This window comes from Tamandua tetradactyla, chromosome 8, assembly GCF_023851605.1.
Source record: "Tamandua tetradactyla isolate mTamTet1 chromosome 8, mTamTet1.pri, whole genome shotgun sequence".
Taxonomy (NCBI): domain Eukaryota; kingdom Metazoa; phylum Chordata; class Mammalia; order Pilosa; family Myrmecophagidae; genus Tamandua; species Tamandua tetradactyla.
The window spans coordinates 95,164,174-95,185,526 of NC_135334.1; the positions used below are offsets into that span (position 1 = coordinate 95,164,174).

General features: G+C 45.4%; 1 long non-coding RNA gene across 1 annotated transcript; it reads right to left on the reverse strand.

Moving 5' to 3' along the window:
* Nucleotides 1-2,140: 2,140 nt before the first annotated feature.
* LOC143644771 (uncharacterized) lies at nucleotides 2,141-20,944 on the reverse strand. Its single transcript, XR_013156855.1, has 3 exons — nucleotides 20,743-20,944; nucleotides 19,590-19,672; nucleotides 2,141-2,256 (listed from the first exon to the last, which is right to left on the reverse strand). It is a non-coding gene; the product is annotated as an uncharacterized LOC143644771 (long non-coding RNA).
* Nucleotides 20,945-21,353: the final 409 nt, after the last annotated feature.

The following is a 21,353-nucleotide window of genomic DNA, read 5'->3' on the forward strand; positions in this document are numbered from 1 at the left end:
GGGGAGCTAGGAGGGGGGGTAAGTGTTGGGGTGGAGGGGCAGGGTGCTTTATTGCAGAGTTAAGAATAATTTTTGACTGGCTTCTTGGCAGCACAACCAAACTCCTTTGTTTGGCTGTCAAGACTTTGCACAGGCCTGAGCCCTACTTATTTTTTACTTCAAAATTTATTGGATACCTAGTATGTGCCAGGTAATTTGCTGGATGTTTTCATATTTGTTACTTTATTTAATCCTCACCCAACTCCTGAGAACTAAATGTTCTTCTACTCATTTATAGAGGGAGAAACTGAGGCCCAGAGAGATCAACTTGATGAAGGTATCAGAGCTGATGGGGGCCGGAGCCCAGCTCCACACCCAGCGCTCCTCCTGTGAGCCCCTAGAGTACTTCATTGCCCACTTTTCTCTCCTTTAACTGTCTTCTGCACCCACGGGCTCCTTCAGCCAAGCCCATCAGCCCCACTTGCATGCCTTTGCTCCAGGTGCTGCTCCAAGTTGGATCCAAATCTCCAAGCCCTATCCTGGGCTCCATTAGTTCTTCAGAGTTACACACAGAAGGAACCCCAAAGGCCTCCAAGAAATAGAGAACACTCTAAACCATCTCTGTCAAGAGATATGGCACAAAGAACATCACAGAAATCAAGAGAACGATCTCCTGCAAGACTCTATTCTTGCTTCTGAACTATCCTTTCTTTCTTTCTTTCTTTCTTTCTTTTTTAAATGCTAGATCAGGCTAAATGCAGCCCCAAAGTCTGGCTGGAAGTGTGGTCTTACCTGGGAACTTGATAGAAATGCAGAATCTCAGGCCTCATTCTGGATCTGCTGGATCAGGAGCTGCATTTTAACAATTTCCCCAAGGGATTCATAGTGTGTGCATTAAAGCTTGAGGTCATCACTCTAGCTGGTATATGCCATGCCACGTGGCCCAGGTTCCAGAGGGCAGAAAAAAGAGAGGTCAGTCTACCCACAGCTCTGTTCCATTCCACCTCTTCTCCAACCATGCTGACTTCAGGCTCTTTCTTGTTTTGTGTCCCTCAGGGCTTTGCCAAGGAGAAGGGCTCCCACCACCTGGTAAGAGATCCCTAGCTTCCCAATTGGCCCTTCACCTCCTAATCAGGTAGGCTTCTGGGGTGGGGTGATATCCCCATTCCTGACAGTTCCTTTCCCAGCTCTCTCTCTTTTATACTTTTGGAACTGGGGGCCCTCTTGCCTCCTGTCCTCTCTCAGTTGGCTGTGGGAACAGCTCTGATTGCTTTGCCATCACTAGCCTGGGACAAGGCAAGCCCACTGGGTGAGCAGAAAGGCACTGCCTTCTAAGCAGACCTAGGACTGCTGTCATCTGAAGTGCAACTGAAAGATGCCTTGTTCAGCATTTAAACTTCTCTGGCTACTACTTGATCCAATAACATAGGTCTCCTGCCTCATCAGCTGATTTTCCTCCTTGCCTCAAAGAAAGGAGTGAGCAGGTACTTCTTGGGGCTGACCTCTCTGCTCACAGACTCAGCTCTTTTCCTTATCAGTGCTAGAACCTGTAATGAATGGGCATGGCCAGGTTGGGAATGTTAAAGAATGAAAAGAAAACAGGCCCACTGAGTAGAATGCTAGATGGCATCTCTGATTATTGACTTCATAATCACAGCTTGGAAGAGAAACATCATGCAAAGAACCAAGGAGAAAAATATTTCATGCCTTTTTGAAAACTTTCAGTAGAGGTTCCTCAAACGGCACCACAGAAATCTTCATCTCCTTTCTTTATTATCCTTTATTTTTGTGAGAGATCAGGCTAAATGCAGTCCTAGGAGCTACCATGCGTTGGGGGCTTATTTTGTGCCAGGGACTCTGCATTTATGCGAGCACATAAATGTATTATCTCATTGTACACCCAGAACAGCCCTATTTTCCCCATTTTACAGATAAGGTAAATAGACGGTAACAAACCCAGGGTCACACAGTCTGTAGGCACCAGTTTTCAAATCCAGCTCTGACCCCAAAGCCTCCTTTGCACCACCAAGTTCTACTGCATTCTAGCAGAACAGATGGATGATTTAGGACTTTTTAGAATTCCATTCTTTAAACAAAAGCTACGGGGTCCTTTTAGTAGAATTCCACGTATTACTTATAAAAATATAGGTGTGTTTGGTAAAGTGGGATTTGGACAGCTCCTTTTTTCCTTGTGCCTCCACTCCTGCATCTCACTCACCATTATACCTTGTCTTGTGCACCACACCCAGAATGCCAGCTGAAGACCAGCAGATGTCACTGAAAAGAAAGCACAAAAGACAAAGTCCAACTGCCTTGCAGTGCTTATTAGCATGTGCACGCAAAGGTGCCCTTGATAGTTCTCAGAGCAAGGGGCTCACAGGCCAAGTCCACCTCACATGCAACTTGTCTCCACACAATGGTTCAGTTGAGATGAGAACGTCCATTTATTTTGAGGAAACCTGCCCTGTGTCAACCATGATCTGGGGGAGCAAATATATCCATACTCCGTCTGGGTGAGTCCCATTACACACACACACACATACACACACAGAGTTATACTGACACTAGGAAAGGGTTTCCTTCTCTCCATTCGGAAGCCAGCTGTGTTAGTTTCCTATTGCTGTTGTAGCAAATTACTGAGAATTTAGTGGCCTAAAACCACACAAATTTATTATGATTCTGGAGGTCCAAAGTCTGAAGTTGGTCTAGCCAAAATGAAGATGTTGGAGCCTCTAGGGAAGAATATGTTTCATTGCCTTTTCTAGCATCTAGAGGCTTCCTACATAACTTGTCACATCACCCCCAGCTAGCAATTGATCCCATCACTCTGACCTCTGTTTTCATTGTCACATCTTCCTTCTCTTGCTCTTCTGCCTTTCTCTTCCATATTTATGGACCCTTATGATTATATTGGGACCACCTGGATAATCCAGGGTACTCTCACTGTTTTGAGAGCCTTTAATTTAATCCCAGCTGCAAAGTTCCTTTTGCCAAATAAGGCAACATATTCACAGGTTGGGGTGGGGTTAAGATGTAGACTTCTTTAGGGGGGCATTATTCTGTCTACCATACCAGCACAGGCCTTTTGTAAAGAGATTTGTATGAGACTTATTAATTAATGATCAGCAGGCATATTTTAAGTTTTTACTTAACTATCTAAAGTTCCAAATGTAAAAATTGGAACAAGGGTTGAAGTTGAGAGTTGAAAGGTAAGAAAAGAGAAAAGGAGAGAATTGGGAAAAGGGAACAAAGGTAGAAAAAGAATATGCAAAATACATGAAGAACCAGTTTGTAGAAACACAAGTTAAGGAAGACCATTTGCAGAGCTAAGAAAGAGACAGAAAGATGGAAGGAGGAGAAAGGGAAGGAAAGGCATTACAGGTGGAGGGAACAGCATGGGCAAAGGTCCAAGGGCACAATGGAGCCATAATGCCCCATTCATCCTGGTGCTGTAGCTGGTGGCTTGCAGCTTGGTCTCCCTTGGTAGATAATTAGCTCCTTGAGGGCAGCTACCAAGGTTTTGTTCACTTCTGTGCACCTTTGAGGGGTTAGCAGAGGGCCTGACCAATGCAAGCCTCACCCAGCCTTAATTAAGTTGTGATCGTTCCATAACTAGGGTCAATTGTGCAGTTGATTTTTGGCCATGTGAACCTCTACATAAGTCAGTTTTCAAAGATTCTACTCCCACTCTACCCTCAAAGCTGGAGAGAAAGGGAGAATGTGCTGCTCAGCTTGCCCACATGGTCTCTATTGCAAAGACTCAAACAAAGTTCAAGTTTATGGATAATTTCAATCCACCAGCAATAACAACTAACCCTAATGAGCTCTTACTACATGCCTTGCACTGTTACAACACTTTGTACAGCTCATCGCATCCTCCCAAGTGTCCTACAGGCTAGGAATTAGTATAATTGTACAGTGAAAACACTGAGGCTGGGGTTCTCTTTCACATGTCCAAAACCAGGCCCAAGAGTTGCTTCTTGAAGGGATGCCGTCCCTTGACCAGAAAGAGTATTAATTCCAGAAAAAGCATCTCCTTCATTTCAAAGTAGTCATGTCCCTGGGGCTATGGGAAAGGGTGACAGGGAATGTTGAGCTCTCAGTTTGGGTGTTTTGTCAGAAGGCTCAGCTCAGTTCCTGAAATAAATCTGCTCTTTATTCCATCTGCATTGGTTCAGTTTGTCCATTTACTTTCTTCATGAATCAACATTCCACAAAAGGACTTGAAGAGGCTTAAAGTGTATAAGCTAATACAAGATTATAACCTATGTGTAGGCAAGAAAGTAAAAGTAAAAAGGAAAATAAAGGGGAAAAGAAATCAGATTATATCCAAGGGAATAGGTGCAGTGGGGACTCATAGATGCTACATAGACATAGGTGGCAACTGAGGATCTGAGATTTTTATGAATTGAACTCCCTTCAAAGTCCCAGGGATCTCTTATTTCTTATATCACCTATACAACAGTAACAACCTCTCACAGGTAAAGCATCCCATAGCTTGGAAAGCATTTTCACAAGCCTGCCAGTGTTTGCAATGGTCTTCAATCAAGCCCAGTGGTCAAACAGTTTAAGAGCAGTAGACTGTGGGTCCATTCCACATTCCAGCAAATGGTGGATGGATGGATAGAGGGATCAATGAATGAATGCAGTGTTAAGAGCCTTAGCCTACCTGCCTGCATGCCTAGACACCAGGCACCTCCTCATGCTGCCTCTGGGCCCAGGCCAACCCCTTCCTGGGTCAGAGGCACCCAACTGACAAAGTTTCACGACATACTGGGGCCCACCCAGTGTCTAAGCCAGGGGATATGGACAGGATTGGAACTTTTGGGAAAACATCATATTTTATCTTGCTTTTGTTAATAGCACTCTGAATATGCCTTCCTGTTTCCTTTCCCTGCCCCTGGCCCCTGCATCAAACAGGCCTTGGGTGTGGGTGGATCTCCTAGGAGGTGTTGCCCTTGGCCTCCCAGGCTGGGAGGGTCTTGTTGTTTGCCAGGTGGTGGGAACCAGCCTTCCGTGTCCTGCTAGGCTGAACAAGTGATGCCTTGATGTGGCAGGAGGGGTTCTGAGCTGCCCTTGGGATCTGACCCTGGCCTCTACCACTATCCCTTCCTGGCACTTGAAGAGGTTACTACAATTCTCCCAGGGCAGGTTTTTCTGGGTCTGAAACAGCTTTTCATAGTGGGTAATGACTCTTGACTCAGCTACCAGAGTTGAATTCTCTGCTGTTTACTAGCTATGCAACCTTGGGCAAGTTATTTAATCAACCTGTGCCCCAGTTTCATCAAAAATAATACCTACCTCAAAGGTTTGTAATGAAGAGTGAGTTAATTCATATGAAATGCATAACACAGACCCTTTGTAAGTAACTCAATAAATGTAAAATGAGTAAAACCAAATTTGCCTTGCCCACCTTACAGCTCGGCTATAAAACGCAAATGAATTATTCATTCATGTAGTAAATAATTCTTGAGTACTTTCTGCAGGTCCAACCTACTACTAGGGCCTGAAGGTGAACCAGTCTGATTTGTTGGGGCCCCTTTGTGAAAGGACTTTGCAAACTGCAAGGTGCTACTCAAATAGAAGTAAGGGTGTTGTCCCCCCACCCCCACCCCCATTGAGCCTGTGAAACAGAGGCCCTTAAAACATAATTAGCTGCAGAAGCGTCTTCAAATGAAACGTGCACAAAGCCCCAAAGGACAAAGCCAATAAAAACAGGGCAGCTCTGGTAGGGGACTGGGTTGGGGGGCGAGTGGAGAAGATGCAGCAAGGGGCTGGGTCCTGCTGACTTCTGGTGGCTCTGTTCCTCTCCTCTCTGTTTCCAGCCAAAAGACATCTTCCAGAAATGCCTGCACTGCTCAGGACACAAATTGACACCTCCCACCTGGTGGTGGCCACCTCACTCTTTCTCTTTCTTTCTTTCTTTTTTTTTTTTTTTTTGCATGAGCACGCCCTGGGACTCATTCCCAGGTCTGCCGCATGAAAGGTGAGAATTCTGCCACTGAGCTACCATCACACTGTCCCACCTCATTCTCTTTTTTTTTTTAAACATTTGTTCCCCCATTATTTATTTATTTTTATCCATATGTTTTACTCATCTGTCGATAAGGTAGATAAGGTAGATAAAAGGGGCATCAGGCACAAGGTTTTCACAATCACACAGTCACACTGCAAAAGCTATATCATTATACAATCATCTTCAAGAAACATGGCTACTGGAACACAGCTCTACATTTTCAGGCAGTTCTCTCCAGCCTCTCCATTACACCTTAACTAAAAAGGTGATATCTATATAATGCATAAGAATAACCTCCAGGATAATCTCTCAACTCTGTTTGAAATCTCTCAGCCATTGACACTTTATTTTGTCTCATTTCACTCTTCCCCCTTTTGGTCAAGAAGGTTTTCTCAACCCCTTGATGCTGAGTCCCAGCTCATTCTAGGATTTCTGTCCCACATTTCCAGGAAGGTCCACACCTCTGGAAGTCATGTCCCATGTAGAGAGGGGGAGGGCGGTGAGTTTGTCATGTTGGCTGAGAGACAGGCCACATCTGAGCAGCAAAAGATATTCTCTGGGGGTGACTCTTACAGCACCTAATTTTAAGTAGGCTTAGTCTATCCTTTGTGGGGATAAGTTTCATATGAACAACCCCCAAGATTGAGAGCTTGGCCTGTGGCTTTGGTTGTCTCCACTGCTTGTGAGAATAACACCACTTCACTCTTTTAAGCACACATCCCATCAGTGCGGTGGGAGCACATCTGGTCACCAGGGGCCATGCATCCAACTGTAGAGGGGGGGCCTGTTCCTCAGCTGTGACTTTACTGTTCTCAGAGCCTCTGTCCAGAAATCCCCTCTGCACCTTCTACGCAGCACTTGTCCCACCCTCCAGCCGCAGTGAGAATTGTGATTGAGGATTCCCCCAATCCTTGTGTACCCCGTTTCCTGGACCTTTCCTGTAAAGGCCCCGCGGACACCATAAAGCCTTCATTTCTAGCATCCATCATTGTCCTTCCCTTTCTGACTCTTGTACCACTTCCAGTACCCATTATTTTATGCACTTTAAAATAATATCCAAAAGAGAAACTGGTAAGTACACAGATGGGTAAACTGAAGAAAGCTCAGTGTGGACACTGTATGCTCATTGCCCGAAATTGGTCCAGTCCCCACTGGATGTTCTGGCTGACTGCCCTGAACCAAAAAAAAAAAAAAAAAAAAGTATACAGTAACTAGTTGTTTAGTTCTTAAATGGATTTACATTCATGTTAAAACTGTACTGTTTGCTAATTTTTTTACTTGGGGAAACTTGCTTAACTCCCCTGTACCCCTATTTCCCCATCTGCGAAATGGGTACAATTATAGTTCCTTCTCATAGCATTGTTATAGATGTCAACAAGAGAATATCTCTAAGGTGCTTAGGACAGTGGCTAGTGCTGGGTGGGTATTCGATAATGTTAGTTGTTTCATACTTCTTACTGCTATTATGACTGTATTTCATATATATCCTATTATAGTAACTATTTCTGAGACAAACAGTGCTATAATGAATCAACTCCTAAATGCTAATAGGGGTAGCATTGAAGGTGGAAAGAAGTGACTCATATCTTCATTACCTGTGGTGTTGTGAGCTTAATTGTTGAAGCTTCATTTAATTCCCTATGATGGCTATGCACTGTGTTTCAAATACTTAATTCGCTGAATCTTGGCAAAGCAACCAGGAAGGACTTGGTTTTTCCAGGAAACTGAAGCAGTAAGTCTGTCAGCCCCTGGAAGCTCCAGCTGCCTCTGTATCAGCTGTTGGGGGATCCTGCCCTGTGCCCAACCCTTGCCCCTAACCCTATGAGCAAAACCCCAGCCTCTCCCACACCACACCTCTCTCAGAACTCTTTATTTTTGTGATCCCCACTTTATCTGCTGACCCACACACAGCTATACAGCTCAGTGGCATCTCTCCAGGCTGCAACATTTTATAAAGAGCATACAATGAGTATGTTGGCTGGTTATTTTTTTTCTTTCTTTTCCTTTTTTCCAAAATACAGCCCTGCAGACTGCGAGTGTGTGTCCACATTCAAGCCTCTGTGTCCCTGTCAGTGTCCAGAAGCACAGGGCAAGTGGTGTCAGGGTCTTTATTTATGTGTATTTTAGTGTGGGCCCATCTCTCAAACATAATTTCTGCCTTTGGGTGTGCATATGTGCGTGTGTGCATGCATGTGATATTTGTGGCTCTGTGAGCTGGTCTGTCTTTCCCAAGTGGTGGGATTCCAAAGTCTAGCCCTTCATGTGTGTGTGTGTGTGTGTGTGTGTGTGCGCGTGCACGCGTGCTGAAGGGTGCCTGTAAGCCTGGGTATATGCCGCCACTCCCCCAGGGGTGTCCAAGACACACGTAAACTATCCTTCACTTCTGTTGTTGAGACTCTCCTAGGACACTTTGGCCCGGCGGAGCAGGGAGAGCTGGGAGAGGGAATGTTTAGTCTGGAAGGCAGGCAGGCAGGCAGGCAGCCGGAGACTCCCCATGGAGCACCCGGGCCAGGAAGCTGGACCCCAGGGCTGCTCCAGGAGCCCTGGATGATGGCGAGGCCAGTGCTGTCCCTGCGTGGCCTTGGTCTGAGGTGCAGGACGCTCCTGCTTAGGCAATGCCAGGCCCAGATGTTTCCTCTGGCGTAAGTGCTGAGTGGGCTCTCAGCAAATCCCAGCCGTATCGAGATGGGTTCCTTATCTTGCTTGTTTTCCTCTTTTTTTATTTTTTATTTTTTTCAGTCCTCAGGAAAATGGGTTCTGTGCTGAATTGAGGCTGAAGTGTTAGCATAAGGATGTAGAAAGAGCATGATGCTTTGATGTCAGACTGACTCTGACTCTGCCATATACTCATCATATAATACTGAAGCAGAGACAGTTACTTAACTTCTGAGCCACTGTCTCCTTATCTGTAAAACAGAACTAATAACATTACATTATATCACAGGCATGTTTGGGGACCTAAATGATATAATCTATGTAAAATACCTAGTAGGTTCTCTGTCACTTTTTGTTCCCCATTTCTCTGTGGTAACATGGCCTTATGACTGGTCAGCAGGGAAACTCTGAGATTTGTAGAAGAGCTATTTATTTTATGACCTTGGTGGGGGGTGAAGGATGGTAGATCCCAATTTTGTAAATGGCTTCTTCTAACTTGCTATAACGTAAGTTTAAGCCTCATATCTTATTTTAGTGAGAATGAGGAAGGCATTTTAGGAGGATGTGGCAGCTGGGTGGGCAGGATAGAATTTCTGCAGAAAGCATGCACCTGCCTATCTAACAGGAGATTGATTTATGAGCCAATACCCAGCAAGCTGGGGTATATCAAGCTATTAACAGGCTAAGGGGTGGCCCGGAGTGGGGGTAGGATGGATAACAGGCTATTTGCTGCTTTGCTTTGTAGCTCTCTGACACATGCCAGACTCTGTTCTAGGCAGTGGGAATTCTGCAGCCAAGTTAGACATAGTCTCTGCTCTCAAGAAACTTCTGCTTTGGTGGGTGGAGATACAAAATAACCACAGGAACTGAGAAAATCCATATCCTAATTTCAGAAGTAGTAAGTGTTATGAAGAAGACTAAATATGGTAGTTGTGACTAAAAGTGCTGGAATGGGAGTGCCACTTAGGTAGGGTGGTCCTAGGAAAAGCCTCTCTGGCTTTGGTTGAGACCTGAATGAAAAAAAAGACAGCAAAGTGAAGATCTGCGGTTGGGTGCAGGGAGGGGGAGAGCCTCCAAAGCCTCTCACTTCTTCAGAGTACAGGTACAATCCTTAGAGTAGCTGTCAAGTCCCTACCTAATCAGACTTCATCTCCTATTTACTTTCGCCCCTCCCCTCCCCTGGAGTCACTCCACAGTAGCCACACTGGTACACATCCACCTCAGGGCCTTTGCACTTGCTGTTTGTTCATCCCAAAATACTCTTCCTACTGATATCCATATGGCTGACCCACTCCCTCCTTTAAGTCTTGCTTAATTGTCGCTTTCTCAGTGGGCTCCAGATTCTTCCTTACCCCATGCTAATTTTTCCTTTAGTTACCATCTTCTAACAGGCTCTGTTTACTTATTTATTGTTTGTTGTCTTTCTCTCCTCCCTGGACTACAGTACTCATAAAGACAAGTATTTTTGTCTAGTTTTATTCTTCGATGTAAACAAGTTCCTAGAATGATGCCAGGAACATAATAGGCGCTTGAAGATATTTGTTGAATGGATAGATAGATGGATGATTGTATAGATAGATGGATGGATAAGGCATATTGCCAGTTGATAAGCATTTTGATTAGGAAGAAAGATACACAGACAAGCACCCTGAGATAGGAACAAACTCTCCAGTGTGTCAGATCCTGCCCTTGTGTCTAAAGGTAAAAGCACAGTTCCTCCCTACCTCTGTTACATCCAGGAATTGGGGGAGGGGGACTGAGACATTTCGGTCCCCACCTGTGCCTGGGCCCTGGTCACTCAAGACCCTTATTATGAGATGAAGGAATGGGTATCATTTGAGTCTCTACACTAAGCCCTACCCTTAGCTGTGGTGGGGACCCCTCATATTTGACATGGAAATGGAGCCAGATACAGAAAAAATCAGCTGAAAAATCTAGAGTATAGAGAACAGGATAGGACAGAAACAGAGCTAGAGAACTCTGGGGGAGGCATGGGCACCTCTGAGGGCCATTGGAAATCTGAGAGGGGCCAGCTGGGGCTGGGAGAATGTGGAGACTCTGGAAGGATGCACTGGACATGGACTGGCAGAGGGACAGGGATGAGTGGGGTGAGGAGGAGGATGGCCTCTTTGGGACCAGGTGGGAGAGCCCCACCTTGACTAGAGCTGAGGCATGCGGGCAGCAGGAAAAAGAGTAGAAAGAACCCCCTCTCCCTCCCACACACCCACTGATACACATGACCACAATCTTATACCTGTACAGTCTCAGATGTACACACAATGTACACATGAGCACATTGATGTTCCCACAGGTGGAGTCATACAGAAAAGTTAGTTCATACTTGCCTTTGCTTTTTGCTCAGTGCATATTTTCAAGCAAGTAGTTTAATATCATTGTTCCCTGTCTCTGACCCTAGGATATATATTACCTGCCTCACATGAGTGTTGTGGGACTCAAATGTGATCAGTTAATTATTAAAAACGTTGGCTCTGGGACCAGACCCAAGTTCAAATTGTGGTTCTACCATTTAGGAGCTGTGTGTCCTTGGGAAAGTGACTTAATCTCTCTGATCCTCAGTTTACTTAATGTAAAATAAGAATAAGAATACTGACTTCGTAATTTAGTTGTAGTTATGGAGATTAAATGAGATAATAAATGCATGCCATTTATGATAGGAAAGGGCTCAGTATGTGGCCTGGCACATAGTATGACTTCAGGTGCTAAAGAGGTGCTTGAAAAAGGTGAGGCTGGCTGAAGTGTGTGGAACCAAGACTCAAGTGCCTGTTGTGCTGGGCCAAGGGATCAGTCAACTTTGGGCTCTTGTGGCTGTGAAAGTGGGGGGTCTTCCTGAGAGAATGTCACTAAACTACAGAAGTTGAAGTTCTGCCATCATTAGTCGAAGTCAAGGAGAGCAAGCTGCCCAGAGATGAATGTGCCCTGCACACTTAGGTGAGGATTTTCCCTACTGGGTGGTTGATCACAGTTGTCTCCTAGGTCCCTTGCCATAGTTATAGCTTGCCATTCTTAGGGGACAGCCCAGAGTAGAAGGAAGCCTGGTCTAACAGTGTAACCTCTCCAGGGCCTCAGTCTCCCTGTCTGTGCACTGAGGTTGGTGGGCGTGATAGGAGATGGAGGTCCTGCCTGCAGGGTGAGAGGTTGGACTTCAGAGCCAGGCAACTTGGGTTCCAGAGCCACCTCTGCCATCACTGGCTGAAGATCTTAGACAAGTTCTTTAACCCAAGCCTTAGTTTCTTTGTCCAAAGAGAGATCACAGAAATATGGAGTGACCCAGGTGTAGAGAGGCCTAAATGAGCCTATTCCTGTGAAACACTGCACGGGGCTTGCACATTGCAAACACCCAATAAATGATGGCTATTTTAATTGCCTCTGGGGAGAAGCTCCTGTTGCTGACTCTATCAGAGCCTGTTGAGTCACCCTCCCACTCCATCCCCTGGGATTTGGCCCCCTGGATGTTCCCTGTCCAGGTCAGGAATCGCTTCACAGCCCGTGGAGGCAGGGGTGATGAACTCGCCAGGTGGGAGAGGAGCCAGTGGACATGATGTTCCTTCCCAGGAATGGGAAAGCAGGAATGTTCCTGGGCAAAAAGCAGTGCTCCAGGGCAAGCGAGCCTGGGAACATCTGCTCCCCCTTCCCACCGCCCAGAGCCTCGCCTCTGCACCGGGCTGTGCCCTGTGGGGAGGAAGACACATTAGCAAGGGTGCCCAGCCCTTGGCACATCTGGGCACACATGCAGGGTCTCCAGCCTCGCACGTTCACAAATATCCCCATACTCCTATAGGCAAACAGTTGCACAGATACACACGCTCACAAGCATTCTCAGAAATGCATTCACACATCCAAACCTGCATAGTCATTTGACCGGGCCACACATGTATGCACTCACACAGGCACGGGAATATTCAACCTCTCCCATACCCATGCACACACATTTACCTGCACAATTACACAGGATTTGATACCCATGAACACAGTGAAATATAAATAAGCATACACACATATAATTACACACAAATAACCAGGTATACTGATATCCCCTAGCCTTCTAGCCCCTTACCATCATCTATTACTCTCAATCCAAATACAATTGTGGAGGCCCTATTCCAGCTCCTTTTGAGAATTCCATTCCCCACCCCGCAAGTTTCCCCACAGTGTTCACCTGCTTAGTCCAAGGTGCACTTGTGTTCCTGACTTTGCTCTAAGCACCCGAGACTCCTGCCTTCTCTCCCACACCTCCCTTCATTACAAAACTCCGTTAACATGAAGTTCTTGTGGCTACAAGACTACTGCTGAAAATAAAAAGGTAGACAGAAAATAACCGCTGTTTTCTCTATAGAGCACAGCCTCCTGCAGTGTTGCAGAGGTTCATCCTTTATTTCCTTGTCACATCCTTCTTTCCCACCATTTCTGCGCCCCTATATCCAGCCCACAACCCAGCCTTCGCCCATCAAGCTGGGACCTCCCAGGAAGCAGGACCCAAATGTCATTTTAGGCAGAGCAATTTAGATCTCTCTTTGTCCCCCACCCCTCGCCAGTCCCATTGTAGACTAGGGACCTCATCTTTCATATCCAAAGAGGCTCATCAAGGCATTTTCCTAGACTAATAATAATAATAGCAATATTAATAAAGCTACATGGGAAAAACTCCCTTGAGATGAATTATGCTTCCCTCCCAAAAGGCAGAAGAGGCTTCAGATAGTGTTTAATGTAATTGGTACTTTTTTTCTTCCTGACACGTACACACACAGCCTTGGAGAACTGATTTCTTGTTTCCTGCTCTCCTCCACTTTCCCCTCATATCTACTGGAAAGGAGGAGTCTGAGCCCCAAAATAGGTCCCAGAATGGGGGAGTGGATGAAGCCTAAGGAAAGGGGACAGGGAAGGCATTGACCTGGACTCAGCTGTGAGAGGCACCCATGTATTCACCAGATTGGCCCCTGCCCTTTCCAGCCTCTCAGTTTTGCTCACACAGCATCTCCCCTGGAAGGACCCCATTAACCCTCCCCAACTGTGGTTGTCCAAGTCCTCCCCTCCCCAGAGCTTTAGCCCCTGTTGACCCAGAACAGCTGTCTCCCACCATTGTGTTTCCAGAGCTCTTGTGGGCACCTCCACTAGAATTCTTTCCCCTCTGCTTTGTGGGGCATCCCCGAGGGACCCCATCTGCCCCCAACCCCCAAATTCTATTGCAAACTCCTGGGGAATGGGCACATGTTTCCCCCACCTCTGGCTTCTCAATATACACACACAGCCTGGCCCAAAGAGTGCTCTTAAATGACATATCTTCATCCTCATCTCTTTCTCTCTATATATTATTATCATCAATATCTGTATCATCTACATCTGTGTTTATCTTCATAATAGTTTAGGGCAGTAAGTGCTGCCCAGCTCAGCAAAAATTCCCAGACCTGAACAACAGGAAGCCCAATTTCTGGTTCTGTATCTACCACTTACTGGCTTTTGATGCTGGACACTGGAAAAGTCATTCTCCAAATCTGTTTTATCATCTGCGAGATGAAAGCATTAAAGGAAGACAGTGGTTTCCAAACTTGGTTCCTAGAAACCTGAGGTTCCCAGGAATATGTGATGGGCTTTGAGAGCAAGCATAGAGAGGAAGAAGGTAATGGCTGATGGATGGGTGGGGGTCCCCACTCCCTGCAGGGCAACTGCTCCTTGCTCTGTTTCATCTGTCTGGTTCCACACAAATTTGCATTGAAAGAAAGGGTCCTGTTGCTTAAAAAAAAAAATTTGAAAACCACTGACCTAGATGCTGTCTGAGACCCTTTACAAGTTTAGTAAGCCAGGAGTTATCATCTATTTCATCCCAAATAATGTCCATGAAAGGCAGAAAGCAAAATCATTCATTCTCTATGGATTTAGGGGTTTCTTTCCTTATGTTTCTGGAGTCACTGGCCACCCTCCACCTCCTCACCACAGCTGGAGAGGCTCACATTTTTCCTCATCTGGCAAAGAGGATACTCAGCTCCTCACTCTTGGGGCTTAAGAAGAGACTACTGTGCAGACCACCAGCAGTGAATGTGGCACCTGGTGCATCCCCTCTGAGTGGTGCTCTGGTGACTGCTGCATCCATGCCTGGCTCGTGGCTGGGGTTTGCAATCCGAGGGTGAAGATTGCTCAGTGATAAGGAGCCTGTGTGCCGTGAAACATCTAATTATCCACTGTCTTCCCTGGAGACAGCTTAGTTGTGAAATCTTAATTTCCATATTTCTCATCCCCTCCATCAACAAAGAAGAGTGGGCCAATCTTTCACCAGCCTTGTTGTTTGTGTGTAGTCCAGCTGAGCCAATTACCCTCCTTCTCATCTTTCCAAAGCCCCTGACCAACAGGGAACATGCCTGCTGGTGGGTGGGGTGGGGTGCAGGGAACACCTTTTGCATGTTGCTTCTAAGACCCCTGCCCCAGACCAGCACACTGAAAGCAGTTGTGTTGGCTGCATTTCCTGCCTGACTCAGGGGTCAGTGACTGCATACCACCCATTTCTGTCTGTTTATAGGGAAAATGTGTCCTGGTGTGAAAAGACACTGGATTTGTCATCAGACAGACCTGAATTCAAGTTCACTGTCCGTTGTTCCCCAGCAATTTAATTTGCCTGCCTGGCCCCAAATTCTTTAACAATTAAACCAGTACCCTAATACTGATAAGATTCTACCCTTTAGCTTGTGCTTTTTGTTTCCCCAAATGACAGTGTTCATGGTAGAGTTTTGCAAACTGAAAGTGCTGTCCAGATAGGAGTCGTTCTCACAGTTGCAGCCTGTCCTTGATTACTCAAGGAGGCTTTATCAAGTTTGGATTATCCAGACTTGTTATTATTAGATTACTAGACTGGCCAACCTCTTCCCACCTGCTATTGACTATGGATTTTCTTCCTAGTCAATTAAAAGAGATTGATTCCTTGGAGCAAGCCCAGCAGGGAGAGACTTACATACCAATGCTATTACTGATGGCAGTTATTTCTGTCCCATGGGGATATGCATTTGACCTCTCTCCTACTTAGCACTGGGCTAGAGACCATGGGTGCAATAATAAATAGCAGCTCAGGTCCCTGACCTTGACACACTCCATCTCATCAGGAGAGCAAGATCCACATAGCATTTAACAAGCACCTTTTATGAGCAAAGCTCTTTGCTCAACACATTTACCTGTATGCTTCTCACCCAAACTCTTTGAGTAGATAGCATTAGTCCCACATCGCAGGGTAGGAAACTGAGTCCCAGAGAGTTGTTACTTGCCCAAGGTCACACGGCTAGAAAGTGGTGGTATCTGAAGAAGCTGCCAGGTCTCCCCTTTCACACTGTACTAGAATGGTCTGCCCTGTGTCTGCCTCCCCCTTAGACTCTGAGCTCCTTGGGGACAAGAGCTAGGTCTGTTCAGACCAGTGCCTGAATGAGACCCCTCTTAAGGTTTAGACCAACTGAGATAGCTCACTCTGAGCTGAACTTCCTCCCAGTCTCTCCCAACTAACCATCCAGTCACTCCCCACTTACCTCCCATCCTAGCCACATACCACAAGGACTTTTGCCTTCCTGAACTCCCTGCCAGCAGCTCAGAGGCCTCTGCTCCCTGCCAGGCTGTTGAGGCAAGTGAGGTCTTGACCGGAGCCTGGGGCTCCTGGCCGAGGTCCTGGATCTTGTCTCCCAGACAAAAGGGAGGTCCCTGGCCTTCAGGACCCTGGGCCTTTACCTGCCAGCAGAATGAGGGGCTGCTCGGCCCGCCAAAGAGCTGCCTTGCTCACAGCTGCCAACGGAGACAGAGCCCAGGAGGCCTGGTCAGCGGTTGCTTGGGGGTTGAGAAATGTGCTGGCTCCAGCCTGGCTCCTCTCATCTGAGAAATCAGAAGAACCTGACCCAACAGCCCAGTGTTTGTTTCCGTAGTGTCTGGGGCAGCTGTACAAATCAGGCCTGCCTGGCTGGGCTTTGGCCCGGGGAAAAGTAGCATGTTCCATGTTCACAGATTGCTGCCAGGCGAAGCATTCTGAGAGTTTGCTCAGGCCGGGGCTGACCTGCAGGCCTCATATCTGTGCTGGGTCTAGGCCTCGGGTGTTATAGAGAAATGGGGCATGTCTGGCTTCAGCCTCTCTCCCCTGAGAGCATTGGAAGGAGTCCCCACTCAGGAGACAGACAGGCTTGTTTGGATGCCAGTTCTACCTCAAACAAACTGGGTGGCCTTGGGAAAGTCACTTCTCTGAGTCTACTTCTTTATCTGGCAAATTATAACAGCAAATGCATGCAATTGTTGTAAGTATAAACTTGCTGAAATAATGTATTAATCGGCCTGGCACAAAGAAGATGCTCAATAAAAATGTGTTTCTTACTCCTTTCATACCCTGCCAAGATTTCCCACCTTTTTCTTGCCCAGAGCTCTAACTTCTACACATACAACTCTTCAGTAAGTTTACTCCATGGGTTTTCCTGCATTGGGCCTTGGTTGCTACTCTGAGTTAGTCTCATACTCTTCTTGTGTCCCCATTGTCCTCAGCACACACAAGTGAGGGAGGTGGCATTGCATAAATGTGTAGGTTATATCAAGGAATGGCCCATTCTTAAGTCTATGTATTAACTAACTCCATTTATTCATTCATTCAAAAAGCAGTCCAACTTCCACTCTGGGGAAAGCCCTATTCTGGACCTGGGGACACAGAAATGAATATGACATAGTCCCTGTCTGGTGTTTAGAAAGAATAAATGGACAACTGAAGAGTTAATTAAAATCCCATGATGTGGGTACATTTATAGAATTCTGGGGCACTTCAGAGATGAGGCTTCTAATTCAGCTTGGGGAACCAAGGTAGGCTTCCCAGAGGAGGCAATACCAGAGTGTTGAAACATATTTAGGTTTTATCAAAGCAGAAAGGGAAAGATGTTGTAGGCAGAGGGGAGCACAGCATGCAAAGACCTATTGGCTAGAAAGAACATGCCCTCTTAGTAGTTACAATATGCTAGTGCTATCACAAACATTCCCAACATTTCAATGATTCACTACAATAGAAGTTAATTTTTTGCCCAAGAAGAAAATGAAATGGGTTTTGATGTGTACATAAAAGTATCTCCATCATCTGTTGGAAGAATTTCGAGGATTTTGGAAAATTGGAACAAAAGTTATGAGGCATGGAATGGTATGAAATGTGGTTATACTGGTAGGCAAGACCAGAGTTTGCAGGTAATGGAAGTCAAGCTAGGGAGTTTGGATTTTTATTCTGAAAGTAATGTAGAATCATTGAAAAATTTAAGCATAGCAGTGACAAATTAGATTTGCTTTTGAACCAGTTACTCTTGTTCCAGTGTGGAGGATGGACAGAAGGAGAGAGGGACTAGAGCCATTGGGACTAATCAGAAAAGTAGTCTAGTAGCTGCTACTCTGAGTTAGCCCCAGGTTAAGCCATCTTACCTTAAGGGTAGGTGAGCAGTAGGGATTGGAGAGGGTGCTGAAAGTTGTCCTAAGAGGCAGTCTGGGTCACTGATTTTGCTATACCTCAGAATAGCTTTTGGGTCCATGTCTAGTTCAACAACTAATTGAATCTCATGGTCATGATGTCACAATCCATACAGAGTAACTTATTTGAGATCTCCATTTTTCATGAGCCCCAATCTCATTTATTAGGGGCCTGGCCAGTGGATTTGGTTAGCGGATTTGTCAGCTTTGGAGAAATAATTTAGAGATGTTTGTGTTGCTCACTGGTTGGTTTTTCTCTCACTACTTTTTCTCTTAACAGGTCTAGGTCTCTCACTCTGTTCTCCACATCTGTTTCTTCCTGTCCCTATCTCTTCTGAAGTGAGAATTTGCTTCGCAGTGTCAGTGGGAGGAGGGATATTTCCTTACCTTTGGAATAAGGTTCTGGGTCTGTGACTCTCTGTGCTCACCACCTTACAGAAGGCACATCATCTAGGAAAGACTGGGTGAGCCCAGGAGGCTGCTAATTTCCTTCAAATTAGGAAAAAGAAATTCAAGTCCTTACAAACAGTTCTTTTCTTGGAATCCTAGGCAACAAGCTCTGCAATCTTTAAGTTTCTTTCATTTATTATGAAGGATACTGGAACTTCAGGCTGCTTTGTAACTTCCAGGTCTTGCACAAGATCTGTTAGGTCCAGAGCTTGAAATGTGATCATGGGTTTCCTTTTAAAAGACGGGAGATTCTGTACTGGAAGTTCGAAGTGTATTCAAATGGTCCAGATGTGGTTCCAGTGTAGCTCAGCAGTTCCAGGACAGGTCTACTGTGAAGCAGCCAGTAAAAGTACCTTTGGCCCTTCCTTTTCTGTTCTATCCAAGGAAACCAGTATGCCTTGGCCCTTGAAGCCTCATTGCCTCCCACCTGCAGACTCTGAACTGGCCACAGCCTGGGATGATTCATACCCTGCAGAAAGCCTAGAAGTACCTTCCTTCCTATGTCTCCTCCCTGGCTCATTGAGTTGGGGTTTTGATTCCTGGCCGCTTAGTAGAAGTGAGACATGAGCTTCTGCCTGGCCTGACCTCTGGACTTTGTGTTCACTGACTGTTGGCATTGCCTCCACCTTCAGTCTGTACGTCTCTATTCAGACTCAGTTTACCTCCATCTTCATGAACCCCTTACACCTTTGCCTCTCCCAAGCCATCCTGCCAGTGCTGACACATATAGCATGATATGGGATTCTTCAAAGCTAGTGGGCATTTTGTTTTCTTTGTTTCCTTTTGTCTTCTAGGGTGGGCCTTATTTCAAGTACAGATTTATGACTAAGTAATAACGGCTATCATTTATGAATACTTACTATGTGCAAAATATGAATATATTGTCTCATTAAATCCTCACAATAACTCTGAGAGGTATATATGGTTCCCCCACTTGTATTGGGCACTTATAGGATTGTCTATCTGGAATCCATTTTTCTAAGAATCCTCTCCATAAATTCATATAGATTTCCATGTGACTTACCCCTTTGGTCTCAGATGATTGGTCCAGAGGTGAGCACCTGATAAAAGCTGGGCTTATCATTCTCTTTCTTGGGAATTTTGAAACTGAAATAAAGAGATCAGTTGCCATCTCAGTGTCTGAACCTTAAAAAATAAAACCCAGGGACCTTCAGAGCCATCCTTTCTACCACATGATACATAAATGCAGTAGAAGCTAGTCTATTGAGAGAGAGAAAGAAAGAATGGCAATGGAAAAGTATGTGAGTGTGTGTGTCTGTGTTTGTGTGAAAAAAAGAGAGAGAGAGGGAATGTTGAGGGGAGGGAGAAAAAGAGATTATCTCTGATTCCCATTCATTCCTAAGGTCTGACTGTTGCTTTCCTAACTTTGGCTTTCATGAGCCATCACGGTGTCCTTAAAGAACTTCCATGTTTGGATTCCTGCTCAAGGTGAGTATGATAAGGCAGCCACGAAAGCTGATGTGCTTTAGGGTCATAATAACAGAGGTATAGTCCAAAATGAGGAAATGATGTCCCTGATCTCCTCTTACATCTCATTATTCTATTCTGGTCCCATTGAGAGAAGCACTTTGGCTCACTGGTGACAGTTCACTGAAGAGTGTTGAGGAAAGCAAAGTCTGAATGATGTAATAGGAATGATGGCAAAAGGATTTGAAGATGCTTTTCCTAAAGAATCAAGAGCCCAAGGAAACATGGGCACTGTATGTAAATAGCTGTAGGACAGTTGGGAATAAGAAATTTGTCTTACAATGTGTAGTCTCAGAATACTGAACCTGGACTAACTTAGAAAAAGCACGAGAAGGTACCTTTGGACTTGAGACAGCAGAACTTTGTGAAAGTGATAATGTGATAGAATGAAGGTATTTGAAGGCTTACCAACTAATAGCCATGTGATTTGGACTAATAATACTAATACTAATAAATACTAATACTATCTAATATTTACTGAACCCATACTATGTACCAGGCACTGTTGCTGGTGCCTTGAATTCATAAACTCATTTTATCCTCTCAGCAATGGCGTGTTAGTTTGCAAGCTGCCGGAATGCAATATAGCAGAACTGGAACAGCTTTTATAAAGGAGAATTTAATAAGTTATAAGTTTACAGTTCTAAGCCTATGGAAATGTCCAAACTAAGGCATCCAGGGAAAGATACCTTGGTTCAAGAAGCCAATGACGTTCAGGGTTTCTCTCTCAGCTGGAAAGGCACTGGTGAGATCTGCTAGCTTTCTATTCAATGACTTCCGCCAAACTCTGTCCATTCCATTGGGTTTGTAGGTTCTAGTGGCTCTCATGGCTCTAAAGCTTTTTCCAAAAGGGCACCAGTAGGCAACCCCACCTTGAATGGGTGGAAACACATCTCCGTGGAAACCATCTACTCAAAAGTTACCACCCACAATTGGGTGGGTCATGTCTCCATGGGAACAATCAAAAAGATTCCACTCAGCAATATTGAATGAGGGTTACAGGACATGGCTTTTCTTGGATACATAATAGCTTCAAACCAGCACAGATGGTATTAGGTAGTTTCTATCATTATCTCTATTTTTCATCCAGGAGGAAACTGAGACCTAGAATGGTTAGTAATGTACCCAAACATGCACAGGTGATTGGGTACATCTCTTGAGCCTTAACTTTCCTCATCTGGAGGAAGAGAGTGTGTTGTCTCTAGTGCAAAAAAAAAAGGTTAGCATAATTAGACTGAGACAACTATCCTTAGAAAGTCCTGCTTACAAGGTTAGCCCTTGGCTGGCATCTAGATTTCTG